We start from the raw sequence: 14,541 nt of genomic DNA, 5'->3' as shown, positions 1-14,541 counted from the left end.
TTCCAAACCACATTTCCACAAGCCCTATGCCGTGCCGGAGAAATGTCACTGACTTCTTACCTGGGGTCTTCACAATTTGGAGTCTTTCAAGATGAAAGTCTGGAGATATCTCCATTAGATCAAGAACCCGCTGCAGTATGGTGTCTCTCAAAGCAACTGGACTGGTGATGTACATGCTTTACAGTTACTCATGCTATGTGTCTGGATAATTAATATAAAGGGTAATTCATTTACAGCATTTTATAACATATCTACTGTATATAACTTTGTGAATGATAATAGAGATTTCGATGTGGAAGTGGTGTGATGTTTTTTCTTTACAGCCGTTTGAAGGATCATTTGGTTTTCTTATAAAGTGTCTGTGCACACACAATATTTTGAGAATTTGACTATTGCAGTACGTGGGTGTTGTGGAACCTCCTTTATTCCTAATATTATATTTTCATGTACATATAGTTGCATGGTCACAGTAACAACAGACAGTTAAGCAAACTGAAGTGAATTAGTGCCAATCTTACTTAGACCTTGAGAAATAAGAGAAGCAAAGGTACAGTTGCAAGAAAAAGTATGTGAACCCCTTGGGATTACGTGGCGTTTTGCATGAATTGGGCATAAAATGTGCTCTGAACATCATCTAAGTCACAACAATAGAAGAACACAGTCTGCTGAACATAATACTACACAAACATTAGATGTTGCCATGGTTTAATTGCACATAACATGTAAACATTCACAGTGCAGGGAAGAAAAAGTATGTGAGGCCCTAGCTTAATGACTTCTCCCAGAGCTTATTGGAGCCAGGAGTGAGCCAACCTTGACTCCAATCAGTGTGATGATGTTGGATGTGTTGCTGACAGCTGTCCTGCCCTTAAAAAACACACACCTGTTTTGGGTTTACTGGTTTCAAGAAGCACTGTCTGATGTGAACCATGCCTCGCAGAAAAGAGCTCTCAGAAGACCTACGATCAAGAATTGTTGACTTGCATGAAGCTGGAAAGGGTAACAAAAGTATCTCCAAAAGCCTTGATGTGTCCACGGCAGACTGTCTACAAATGGAGAAAGTTTAGCACTGTTGCTACTCTCCCTAGGCACGGTCGTCCTGTAAAAATTACTGCAAGAGCACAGCGCAGAATGCTGCACGAGGTAAAGAAGAATCCCAGAGTGACAGCTAAAGACCTACAGAAATCTCTGGCACATGCTAACATTTTTGTTGACACATCTACAATAAGGAAAACATTAAACAAGAATGGAGTACATGGGAGGACACCACGGAGGAAGCCATTGCTGTCCAAAAAGAATATTGCAGCACGTTTGAAGTTTGTAAAAGAGCACCTGGATGTTCCACAGCACTACTGGCAAAATATACTGTGGACAGATGAAACCAAGATTGAGTTGTTTGGGAAGAACACACAACACTATGTGTGGAGAGAAAAAAAAGGCACAGCACACCAACATCAAAACCTCATCCCCACTGTAAAACATGGCGGAGTGAGCATCATGGTTTGGGGCTGCTTTGCTGCCTCAGGGCCTGGACGGATTGTTGTCATTGATGGGAAAATGAATTCCAGAGTTTACCAGGACATTTTGCAGGAAAACGTACGACCATCTGTCCACCAACTGAAGCTCCGCAGAGGATGGGTGATGCAACAGGACAATGACCCAAAGCATACAAGTAATTCAACAAAACAATGGCTGCAACAGCACAGAATACGCCTTCTGGAGTGGCCCAGTCAGAGTCCTGACCTCAACCCGATTGAAATGCTGTGGCATCACCTTAAGAGAGCAATTCACACCAGACATCCCAAGAATATTGCTACACTGAAACAGTTTTGTGAAGAGGAGTGGTCCAAAATTACTCCAGATCGTTGTGCGGGTCTGATCTGCAACTACAGGAAATGTTTGGTTGAGGTTATTGCTGCCAAAAGGAGGGTCAACCAGTTATTAAGTCCAGAGGTTCACATACTTTTTCCTCCCTGCACTGTGAATGTTTACATGTTATGTGCAATTAAACCATGGCAACATCTAATGTTTGTATAGTATTATGTTCAGCAGACTGTGTTCTTCTATTGTTGTGACTTAGATGACGTTCAGAGCACATTTTATGCCCAATTCATGCAAAACTCCACGTAATCCCAAGGGGTTCACATACTTTTTCTTGCAACTGTAAGTGGACACTTCCCACTGGCTGTCCAGTGGTGGAGTTTTCACAGGCTTCAGATCATTCCAGCAGAGTGATAACATAGTGATGAGGGGTTCCAACTAGACCAGTCAGTGGAAAGCCAAGATTGCAGTAGCAGGGGGGAATGGATGGGAGAAGGGTGGGGGTGGGCACTTAAATTTGACTGGAGATTGGCCTTGAACTGAAAAGGCCTGTTTCCCAATAGCTCAGGTTTAAACACACAGCTGAATGAATGAGATGAGTGACTTATACTCCTCTTGCCACCTTCCTGTTCAGTTCAGAGAGTAAAAAAGGACTTCTATTATGTTCTCGATTTTGAAAATCCATAATGTTCTCAGGAGCGGACTGACAACTCATGGGGCCCCCGGGCAATAGGGGATCATTGGGCCCCTGTGTCCTTGCCCAAACTCAAAAAAGCATATGAAAAAAGGTACCAGGGTCATCTCATGGGGCCCCCTACTGACCCCGGGCCCTCGGGCAGTGCCCGAGTTTCCAAATGGTCAGTCCGCCCCTGAATGTTCTCTAAATCTTGTGTCATGGGTGTACCCTGTATTATGTACACAATTAACCTATACAGGGTGTACAAAGTTACTAAATTTTAAATAAATCTTACCTAAACCAATATTTTTTTCCTTTCAAAGTGTATATGAATCAAAAGTTTAATATGGTGACAACTAGAGATGAGCGAAGAAATGAAAAATTCGATTCGACTGATTCGGCGAATTCGTGGACAATATTCGATTCGAGTCGAATAAATTCGCTGTGAATTTAACTTAAAAAAGGGTGTTTCTAGGCTTCAGAGAGACTTAATATTAGTGCAGAACACTGTACCTTTAATTTAAATGCCCTTGGAGTCTGCTGGGGAAGAGAAATAATACTGTCACTCAGTATGACATGCAGATGAGTGCCGTCGATCTTAGAATCACCGCACACTTCACTCATTTGGCCAGTCACGGGGCCAAAACCAGTGTTTGGAGCCACAGTGTGGCGGTGGAGGCAGCAGCAATGGGAGGCCATACAGCAACCTATGACAAAATGGAAACCAGCAGGAGTGTGAGGAGACCTGAAAGTGGCACATGGCAGAGTGGGAGCAATGGGAGGCGGTACAGGGACCCAGGTCACACTGTGGGCCCAGCAGCAGCGTGACCAGGCGGTACGGGGGTCCATGGCAGATTTGGGGCCTGGCAGCACCTATGGGAGGCCTGTAATCTGCCAGCACCCTATGACAAAATGGAACCCTGGGCTGGGGCAGGCAGAACCGCCGTATCTTTATCACGGTTTTCCCAGGCCACCGAATGGCGACGCTGCATATGCTGACGCAACGCTGTAGTCCCAACATGGGCCCCCTGGCCACGCTTGACTTTCTGGCCACATAGTCGACATACGGCTACGTTTACTTCCTCGGGCGGCTTGATGAAAAATTGCCACACCGCAGAGTAGGAAACTTTGCCTCCTCTACTCCTCACTGGCTGACTGCTACTTCCTCCGTGCACACCGGCACCACTACTGGCCGTGGTGGTAGGCTGCAGTGGAGCTGGTGCTCTACTCCGTGGCCGTTTGCCTCCACTGACACTGCTGCGACCCTGCTGCCTCCTGGCAGCAGCAATGGGAGGCCGTACAGGGACCCATGAGAGACTCTGGACTTGGCAGCAGCATGAGGAGGCGGTATATAGGGGCCCATGGCAGATTAGGGGCCTGGCAGCAGCTATGGGAGGCCCGTAATCTGCCAGCACCCTATGTCAAAAAATTCAACACACCAGCAGTGTGAAGAGACCTGAATGTGGCACATGGCAGAGTGTGGCGATGGAAACAGCAGCAATGGGAGGCCGTACAGGGACCCATGAGAGACTCTGGACTTGGCAGCAGCATGAGGAGGCGGTATATAGGGGCCCATGGCAGATTAGGGGCCTGGCAGTAGCTATGGGAGGCCCGTAATCTGCCAGCACCCTATGTCAAAAAATTCAACACAACAGCAGTGTGTGAGGAGACCTGAAAGTGGCACATGGCAGAGTGTGGCGATGGAGACAGCAGCAATGGGAGGCCGTACAGGGACCCATGAGAGACTCTGGACTTGGCAGCAGCATGAGGAGGCAGTATATAGGGGCCCATGGCAGATTAGGGGCCTGGCAGCAGCTATGGGAGGCCCGTAATCTGCCAGCACCCTATGTCAAAAAATTCAACACACCAGCAGTGTGAAGAGACCTGAATGTGGCACATGGCAGAGTGTGGCGATGGAAACAGCAGCAATGGGAGGCCGTACAGGGACCCATGAGAGACTCTGGACTTGGCAGCAGCATGAGGAGGCGGTATATAGGGGCCCATGGCAGATTAGGGGCCTGGCAGCAGCTATGGGAGGCCCGTAATCTGCCAGCACCCTATGTCAAAAAATTCAACACAACAGCAGTGTGTGAGGAGACCTGAAAGTGGCACATGGCAGAGTGTGGCGATGGAGACAGCAGCAATGGGAGGCCGTACAGGGACCCATGAGAGACTCTGGACTTGGCAGCAGCATGAGGAGGCGGTATATAGGGGCCCATGGCAGATTAGGGGCCTGGCAGCAGCTATGGGAAGCCCGTAATCTGCCAGCACCCTATGTCAAAAAATTGAAAACACAAGCAGTGTGAAGAGACCTGAATGTGGCACATGGCAGAGTGTGGCGATGGAGACAGCAGCAATGGGAGGCCGTACAGGGACCCATGAGAGACTCTGGACTTGGCAGCAGCATGAGGAGGCGGTATATAGGGGCCCATGGCAGATTAGGGGCCTGGCAGCAGCTATGGGAGGCCCGTAATCTGCCAGCACCCTATGTCAAAAAATTCAACACAACAGCAGTGTGTGAGGAGACCTGAAAGTGGCACATGGCAGAGTGTGGCGATGGAGACAGCAGCAATGGGAGGCCGTACAGGGACCCATGAGAGACTCTGGACTTGGCAGCAGCATGAGGAGGCGGTATATAGGGGCCCATGGCAGATTAGGGGCCTGGCAGCAGCTATGGGAGGCCCGTAATCTGCCAGCACCCTATGTCAAAAAATTGAAAACACAAGCAGTGTGAAGAGACCTGAATGTGGCACATGGCAGAGTGTGGCGATGGAGACAGCAGCAATGGGAGGCCGTACAGGGACCCATGAGAGACTCTGGACTTGGCAGCAGCATGAGGAGGCGGTATATAGGGGCCCATGGCAGATTAGGGGCCTGGCAGCAGCTATGGGAGGCCCGTAATCTGCCAGCACCCTATGTCAAAAAATTCAACACAACAGCAGTGTGTGAGGAGACCTGAAAGTGGCACATGGCAGAGTGTGGCGATGGAGACAGCAGCAATGGGAGGCCGTACAGGGACCCATGAGAGACTCTGGACTTGGCAGCAGCATGAGGAGGCGGTATATAGGGGCCCATGGCAGATTAGGGGCCTGGCAGCAGCTATGGGAGGCCTGTAATCTGCCAGCACCCTATGTCAAAAAATTTAAAACACAAGCAGTGTGAAGAGACCTGAATGTGGCACATGGCAGAGTGTGGCGATGGAGACAGCAGCAATGGGAGGCCGTACAGGGACCCATGAGAGACTCTGGACTTGGCAGCAGCATGAGGAGGCGGTATATAGGGGCCCATGGCAGATTAGGGGCCTGGCAGCAGCTATGGGAGGCCCGTAATCTACCAGCACCCTATGTCAAAAAATTCAACACAACAGCAGTGTGTGAGGAGACCTGAAAGTGGCACATGGCAGAGTGTGGCGATGGAGACAGCAGCAATGGGAGGCCGTACAGGGACCCATGAGAGACTCTGGACTTGGCAGCAGCATGAGGAGGTGGTATATAGGGGCCCATGGCAGATTAGGGGCCTGGCAGCAGCTATGGGAGGCCCGTAATCTGCCAGCACCCTATGTCAAAAAATTGAAAACACAAGCAGTGTGAAGAGACCTGAATGTGGCACATGGCAGAGTGTGGCGATGGAGACAGCAGCAATGGGAGGCCGTACAGGGACCCATGAGAGACTCTGGACTTGGCAGCAGCATGAGGAGGCGGTATATAGGGGCCCATGGCAGATTAGGGGCCTGGCAGCAGCTATGGGAGGCCCGTAATCTGCCAGCACCCTATGTCAAAAAATTGAAAACACAAGCAGTGTGAAGAGACCTGAATGTGGCACATGGCAGAGTGTGGCGATGGAGACAGCAGCAATGGGAGGCCGTACAGGGACCCATGAGAGACTCTGGACTTGGCAGCAGCATGAGGAGGTGGTATATAGGGGCCCATGGCAGATTAGGGGCCTGGCAGCAGCTATGGGAGGCCCGTAATCTGCCAGCACCCTATGTCAAAAAATTGAAAACACAAGCAGTGTGAAGAGACCTGAATGTGGCACATGGCAGAGTGTGGCGATGGAGACAGCAGCAATGGGAGGCCGTACAGGGACCCATGAGAGACTCTGGACTTGGCAGCAGCATGAGGAGGCGGTATATAGGGGCCCATGGCAGATTAGGGGCCTGGCAGCAGCTATGGGAGGCCCGTAATCTGCCAGCACCCTATGTCAAAAAATTCAACACAACAGCAGTGTGTGAGGAGACCTGAAAGTGGCACATGGCAGAGTGTGGCGATGGAGACAGCAGCAATGGGAGGCCGTACAGGGACCCATGAGAGACTCTGGACTTGGCAGCAGCATGAGGAGGCAGTATATAGGGGCCCATGGCAGATTAGGGGCCTGGCAGCAGCTATGGGAAGCCCGTAATCTGCCAGCACCCTATGTCAAAAAATTGAAAACACAAGCAGTGTGAAGAGACCTGAATGTGGCACATGGCAGAGTGTGGCGATGGAGACAGCAGCAATGGGAGGCCGTACAGGGACCCATGAGAGACTCTGGACTTGGCAGCAGCATGAGGAGGCGGTATATAGGGGCCCATGGCAGATTAGGGGCCTGGCAGCAGCTATGGGAGGCCCGTAATCTGCCAGCACCCTATGTCAAAAAATTGAAAACACAAGCAGTGTGAAGAGACCTGAATGTGGCACATGGCAGAGTGTGGCGATGGAGACAGCAGCAATGGGAGGCCGTACAGGGACCCATGAGAGACTCTGGACTTGGCAGCAGCATGAGGAGGCGGTATATAGGGGCCCATGGCAGATTAGGGGCCTGGCAGCAGCTATGGGAGGCCCGTAATCTGCCAGCACCCTATGTCAAAAAATTCAACACAACAGCAGTGTGTGAGGAGACCTGAAAGTGGCACATGGCAGAGTGTGGCGATGGAGACAGCAGCAATGGGAGGCCGTACAGGGACCCATGAGAGACTCTGGACTTGGCAGCAGCATGAGGAGGTGGTATATAGGGGCCCATGGCAGATTAGGGGCCTGGCAGCAGCTATGGGAGGCCCGTAATCTGCCAGCACCCTATGTCAAAAAATTGAAAACACAAGCAGTGTGAAGAGACCTGAATGTGGCACATGGCAGAGTGTGGCGATGGAGACAGCAGCAATGGGAGGCCGTACAGGGACCCATGAGAGACTCTGGACTTGGCAGCAGCATGAGGAGGCGGTATATAGGGGCCCATGGCAGATTAGGGGCCTGGCAGCAGCTATGGGAGGCCCGTAATCTGCCAGCACCCTATGTCAAAAAATTCAACACAACAGCAGTGTGTGAGGAGACCTGAAAGTGGCACATGGCAGAGTGTGGCGATGGAGACAGCAGCAATGGGAGGCCGTACAGGGACCCATGAGAGACTCTGGACTTGGCAGCAGCATGAGGAGGCGGTATATAGGGGCCTATGGCAGATTAGGGGCCTGGCAGCAGCTATAGGAGGCCCGTAATCTGCCAGCACCCTATGTCAAAAAATTCAACACACCAGCAGTGTGTGAGGAGACCTGAAAGTGGCACATGTTTGAGGCATGATTCATGGCGGATTTAGTCAGTTGTATCAGGAACTGGTGGTTTGAAATCCAGACTAATCCACGCCTGATTCATTTTCACAAACGTGAGTCTCTCCACACTTTGGGTGGACAGTCGTGTCCTCCGCGGAGTTACAATACCTCCTGCCGCACTAAACACGCGCTCCGATGCCACGCTACTGGCCGGGCATGACAGCCTTTCAAGGGCAAATTCAGCTAGTTGGGGCCAAAGGTCAAGTTTCGTTGCCCAGTAGTCAAGGGGATTGTCTACCTCGGTTGGCAGGGTGCTGTCCAAGTAGGCCCAAGCCTGTTGTTTGAGCTCCTGCTCCAGGTCCACCTGATGCTGCTGCTGCTGCTGCGGCTGGTTAGTAGTTTCCTCACTGCGCTGGTGAAGAAAGCTACTCATCATCGACTGCAGACTGAGGCAGCCGCTGCTGGTGGAGCTGCCACTGCTCCTACCACCCCACCCCTCCCCTGCTGCCATGCCAGCGGAACGCGAGCGCACAGGGCCCACAGTGTCTGAGGATGGACGTTGGCGCACAAAGGCAGAGACCAACTGACTACATAGGTGGTTTTTATAGTACGTAATTTTGGCCTCCCTCTCAGCAGGTGTGAAAAAGGCCACCATTTTGGACCGGTAGCGAGGGTCCAACAAGGTGGACAGCCAAAAGTCATCCCTCTGTCTGATGGTTATTATTCGGCTGTCGCTACGCAAGCAACCGAGCATGCTATGGGCCATTTGTGCCAAGGAATGCGAGGGACTCCCTGCCTCCATCTCCACAGCATACTGCCACGGTGCGTCTGGGTCCTCTGTCTCCTCCTCCTCCTCCTCTACCAGATGCTCCTGCTCCTCCACTCCTGTCCGCTGAGTGGAAAAACCACCCATTTCACTCAATAATTCCTGAGCACAAATGTCCTCCTCTACCTCCTCCTCTTCTTCCTGTCCTGCCCCCACAGGGGTCATGTGGCGTTGAGATCTGTGCGCCACGTCTACCGCACCCTGACCAGCCATTGTTAACAGCATTTGTTCCAGGACGTGCAACAGAGGAATGACATCGTTCATCCCATAGTCCTGCCGACTCACGAATAGCGTGGCCTCCTCAAAGGGCCTGAGCAAGCGGCAGGTGTCACGCATGAGCTGCCAATGGCTGACATCTAAGTTACACAGGGGAGTACCTTTATCCGCTTGTAACATCAGGAAATCGGTGATGGCCTTTCGCTGCTCGTAAAGGCGGTCTAACATGTGTAGGGTTGAATTCCACCTTGTTGCAACGTCGCAGATCAGGCGATGCTGTGGAATTCCGTTCTGCCGCTGCAGCTCAATGAGGGTGTTCTTTGCGGTGTAGGAATGGCTGAAATGCATGCACAGTTTATGTGACATTTTAAGGATGTCTTGCAGTGGGATGGTGGATTTTAGGAACCGCTTGACAACCAGATTGAACACGTGAGCCATGCATGGCGCATTGCACAAGCTTCCTTGACGCAGAGCAGACACCATGTTCTTTCCGTTGTCGGTCAACATGGTTCCGATATTAAGTTTGCGCGGAGACAGCCATCTGTCGATTTCTCTGTTCATTACACTCAGCAGTTCCTCCCCTGTGTGACTACGTTCGCCAAGGCATACCAGGTGCAGCACAGCGTGACACCGTTGCGCCCTGCACATGTGATATGCCGGTCGGGTAATGGGACTTGGCACGGGGGTGGCGGCTGAGGACACGGCGGAAAAAGAGGTGGTAGAGGCGGACATGTTTGCTGGACCAAGGACGTGCAAACGTGGAGGCAAAAGCGTCGTGACCTGTCCAAGTTGCTGGTGCGGCTGTGCCGGCACCACGTTCACCCAGTGGGCCGTAAATGACATGTACTGTCCCTGACCGTAGTTACAGCTCCACACGTCGGCGCTGCCGTGCACTTTGGCAGAGACCGACATGCTCAAAGACTGGCCCACCATCTCTTCTACATGTGAATGCAGGGCTGGCACTGCCTTTTGGGCAAAGAAATGACGGCTTGGCACTCTCCACCGCGGCGCGGCACAAGCCATCATTTCTCGGAAAGGTGCTGAGTCCACCAGTTGGAAAGGGAGGGACTGCAGCACCAGCAACTTGGACAGGAGGACGTTCAGCTTTTGCACCGTCGGGTGCGTGCTCGCAAACTGTTGTCTCTTGGAAACGGATTCCAAGAAAGACTGTTGACGGAATCCGAGAAGAGGAGTAGCAGGAGAAGGAGCATCTGAACGAGCGGAAGATGCCAACGAGCGACAACTCCCCTCAGCAGAGGTGTTGGAGCCTTGACTGGCTGATAGAGGGTGATTGACGACGTCGGGTGATGGAGCAAGTAACGGAGCGGGTGATGGAGCGGGGGCTGGGGCAGGCAGAACCGCCGTATCTTTATCACGGTTTTCCCAGGCCAACGAATGGTGACGCTGCATATGCTGACGCAACGCTGTAGTCCCAACATGGGCCCCCTGGCCACGCTTGCATTTCTGGCCACATAGTCGACATACGGCTACGTTTACTTCCTCGGGCGGCTTGACGAAAAATTGCCACACCACCGAGTAGGAAACTTTGCCCCCGCTACTCCTCACTGGCTGACTGCTACTTCCTCCGTGCGCACCGGCACCACTACTGGCCGTGGTGGTAGGCTGCAGTGGAGCTGGTGCTCTACTCCGTGGCCGTTTGGCTCCACTGACACTGATGCGACCCTGCTGCCTCCTGGGCAACCCACCGACTGTTTCGCTCGCTGCCAAGCTGGCACCCTCTTCTCCTGATGATGCGGAAGAAATTGCCTGATGACGACGAGGCAGCCAAGTGCGATCAACCTCCTCATCATCAGGTACGGTCTCCGCCTCACTACTAGCCCCCTCGGCTGCGTCTGGGTCAGGAGACACACCTGTCTCTAGACCGGCTACAGAGCCACTCTCCTCGCCAGTACTTCTTCGCCTGGCTGCTGAAAAGGCCGATGTCTCCCCCCGTTCCTGACCGCCCTCTGTTAGCTCTTCCTCACTGTACAGTGGGGCTGAGCCCACAGCATGCGATACTTCGCTTGGTGAGGGAACAGCAAAGGACAGGGGCAGGTAGAGGACATGTGATTTCAGTGGGCTTGCTCCCGGGCCATGCCAACTAACGGTTGTGTCTGACGTACCCACCGACCGTTGGCTGTAGGTGTCAGAGGTGACCTGGGAAGAGGAAGACGACCGAGCCAACCAATCAATGACGGCAGGGTTGTCGGTGGAGACACGACCGCTGGATGACACCGGGAGCACTGGCCTCTGGCTGCGAATAGTGCTGCCTCGACCCCTTCCTCTGCTGCCACGTCTGCTCGCTCCTAAAAAATTGCCTCCTCTGCCACTCCTCTGCATGTTGTCTGACATACTCTTTAATTCAACGATTATGTGTCCCTGAGTAACAATTCTCTGGCACTCAGTAACAATTCTGTCTGTCCCTGAGTAAAAATTCTGTGGCCCTAAGTAAAGTTTCTGTGGCCCTGAGTAACAATTCTCTGGCACTCAGTAACAATTCTGTCTGTCCCTGAGTAACAATTCTCTGGCACTCAGTAACAATTCTGTCTGTCCCTGAGTAAAAATTCTGTGGCCCTAAGTAAAGTTTCTGTGGCCCTGAGTAACAATTCTCTGGCACTCAGTAACAATTCTGTCTGTCCCTGAGTAAAAATTCTGTGGCCCTAAGTAAAGTTTCTGTGGCCCTGAGTAACAATTCTCTGGCACTCCGTAACAATTCTGTCTGTCCCTGAGTAACAATTCTCTGGCACTCAGTAACAATTCTGTCTGTCCCTGAGTAAAAATTCTGTGGCCCTAAATAAAGTTTCTGTGTCCCTGAGTAACAATTCTCTGGCACTCCGTAACAATTCTGTCTGTCCCTGAGTAACAATTCTCTGGCACTCAGTAACAATTCTGTCTGTCCCTGAGTAAAAATTCTGTGGCCCTAATTAAAGTTTCTGTGGCCCTGAGTAACAATTCTCTGGCACTCCGTAACAATTCTGTCTGTCCCTGAGTATGAATTCTGTGGCCCTAACTAGCGTTTCTTTGTCCCTAAGTAACAGTTCTGTGGCCCTGAGTAACAATTCTGTGTCTGTGCGAGTAACAATTCTGTGGCCCTAAGTAACAGTTCTGTGGCCCTCAGTAACAGTTCTGTGTCTGTGCGAGTAACAATTCTGTGTCTGTGCGAGTAACAATTCTGTGGCCCTAAGTAAAGTTTCTGTGGCCCTAAGTAACAATTCTCTGGCACTCAGTAACAATTCTGTCTGTCCCTGAGTAACAATTCTCTGGCACTCAGTAACAATTCTGTCTGTCCCTGAGTAAAAATTCTTTGGCCCTAAGTAAAGTTTCTGGGGCCCTGAGTAACAATTCTCTGGCACTCAGTAACAATTCTGTCTGTCCCTGAGTAAAAATTCTGTGGCCCTAAGTAAAGTTTCTGTGGCCCTGAGTAACAATTCTCTGGCACTCCGTAACAATTCTGTCTGTCCCTGAGTAACAATTCTCTGGCACTCAGTAACAATTCTGTCTGTTCCTGAGTAAAAATTCTGTGGCCCTAAGTAAAGTTTCTGTGGCCCTGAGTAACAATTCTCTGGCACTCCGTAACAATTCTGTCTGTCCCTGAGTATGAATTCTGTGGCCCTAACTAGCGTTTCTTTGTCCCTAAGTAACAGTTCTGTGGCCCTGAGTAACAATTCTGTGTCTGTGCGAGTAACAATTCTGTGGCCCTAAGTAACAGTTCTGTGGCCCTCAGTAACAGTTCTGTGTCTGTGCGAGTAACAATTCTGTGTCTGTGCGAGTAACAATTCTGTGGCCCTAAGTAACAGTTCTGTGGCCTTCAGTAACAATTCTGTGTCTGTGCGAGTAACAATTCTGTGTCTGTGCGAGTAACAATTCTGTGGCCCTAAGTAAAGTTTCTGTGGCCCTAAGTAACAATTCTCTGGCACTCAGTAACAATTCTGTCTGTCCCTGAGTAACAATTCTCTGGCACTCAGTAACAATTCTGTCTGTCCCTGAGTAAAAATTCTGTGGCCCTAAGTAAAGTTTCTGTGGCCCTGAGTAACAATTCTCTGGCACTCCGTAACAATTCTGTCTGTCCCTGAGTAACAATTCTCTGGCACTCAGTAACAATTCTGTCTGTCCCTGAGTAAAAATTCTGTGGCCCTAATTAAAGTTTCTGTGGCCCTGAGTAACAATTCTCTGGCACTCCGTAACAATTCTGTCTGTCCCTGAGTATGAATTCTGTGGCCCTAACTAGCGTTTCTTTGTCCCTAAGTAACAGTTCTGTGGCCCTGAGTAACAATTCTGTGTCTGTGCGAGTAACAATTCTGTGTCTGTGCGAGTAACAATTCTGTGGCCCTAAGTAAAGTTTCTGTGGCCCTCAGTAACAGTTCTGTGTCTGTGCGAGTAACAATTCTGTGTCTGTGCGAGTAACAATTCTGTGGCCCTAAGTAACAGTTCTGTGGCCCTCAGTAACAGTTCTGTGTCTGTGCGAGTAACAATTCTGTGTCTGTGCGAGTAACAATTCTGTGGCCCTAAGTAACAGTTCTGTGGCCTTCAGTAACAATTCTGTGTCTGTGCGAGTAACAATTCTGTGTCTGTGCGAGTAACAATTCTGTGGCCCTAAGTAAAGTTTCTGTGGCCCTAAGTAACAATTCTCTGGCACTCAGTAACAATTCTGTCTGTCCCTGAGTAACAATTCTCTGGCACTCAGTAACAATTCTGTCTGTCCCTGAGTAAAAATTCTGTGGCCCTAAGTAAAGTTTCTGTGGCCCTGAGTAACAATTCTCTGGCACTCCGTAACAATTCTGTCTGTCCCTGAGTAACAATTCTCTGGCACTCAGTAACAATTCTGTCTGTCCCTGAGTAAAAATTCTGTGGCCCTAATTAAAGTTTCTGTGGCCCTAAGTAACAATTCTCTGGCACTCAGTAACAATTCTGTCTGTCCCTGAGTAACAATTCTCTGGCACTCCGTAACAATTCTGTCTGTCCCTGAGTAACAATTCTCTGGCACTCAGTAACAATTCTGTCTGTCCCTGAGTAACAATTCTCTGGCACTCAGTAACAATTCTGTCTGTCCCTGAGTAAAAATTCTGTGGCCCTAAGTAAAGTTTCTGTGGCCCTGAGTAACAATTCTCTGGCACTCAGTAACAATTCTGTCTGTCCCTGAGTAACAATTCTCTGGCACTCAGTAACAATTCTGTCTGTCCCTGAGTAAAAATTCTGTGGCCCTAAGTAAAGTTTCTGTGGCCCTGAGTAACAATTCTCTGGCACTCCGTAACAATTCTGTCTGTCCCTGAGTATGAATTCTGTGGCCCTAACTAGCGTTTCTTTGTCCCTAAGTAACAGTTCTGTGGCCCTGAGTAACAATTCTGTGTCTGTGCGAGTAACAATTCTGTGGCCCTAAGTAACAGTTCTGTGGCCCTCAGTAACAGTTCTGTGTCTGTGCGAGTAACAATTCTGTGTCTGTGCGAGTAACAATTCTGTGGCCCTAAGTAAAGTTTCTGTGGCCCT

The 14,541-nt window shown here is 50.5% G+C and overlaps 1 protein-coding gene across 2 annotated transcripts in view; it reads right to left on the bottom strand.

Annotated features, from left to right (window-relative positions):
- The window catches only part of EPB41L4B (erythrocyte membrane protein band 4.1 like 4B), a 566,800-nt gene that overhangs the window by 202,680 nt on the left and 349,579 nt on the right, over positions 1-14,541 (bottom strand). The window lies entirely within an intron of this gene.

The sequence above is a fragment of the Staurois parvus genome, unplaced genomic scaffold (assembly GCF_062004578.1).
Source record: "Staurois parvus isolate SC_StPar_1 unplaced genomic scaffold, SC_StPar_1.0 ptg000468l, whole genome shotgun sequence".
Classification (NCBI taxonomy): Eukaryota; Metazoa; Chordata; class Amphibia; order Anura; family Ranidae; genus Staurois; species Staurois parvus.
This window is presented reverse-complemented; position numbering and strand designations above follow the sequence as displayed.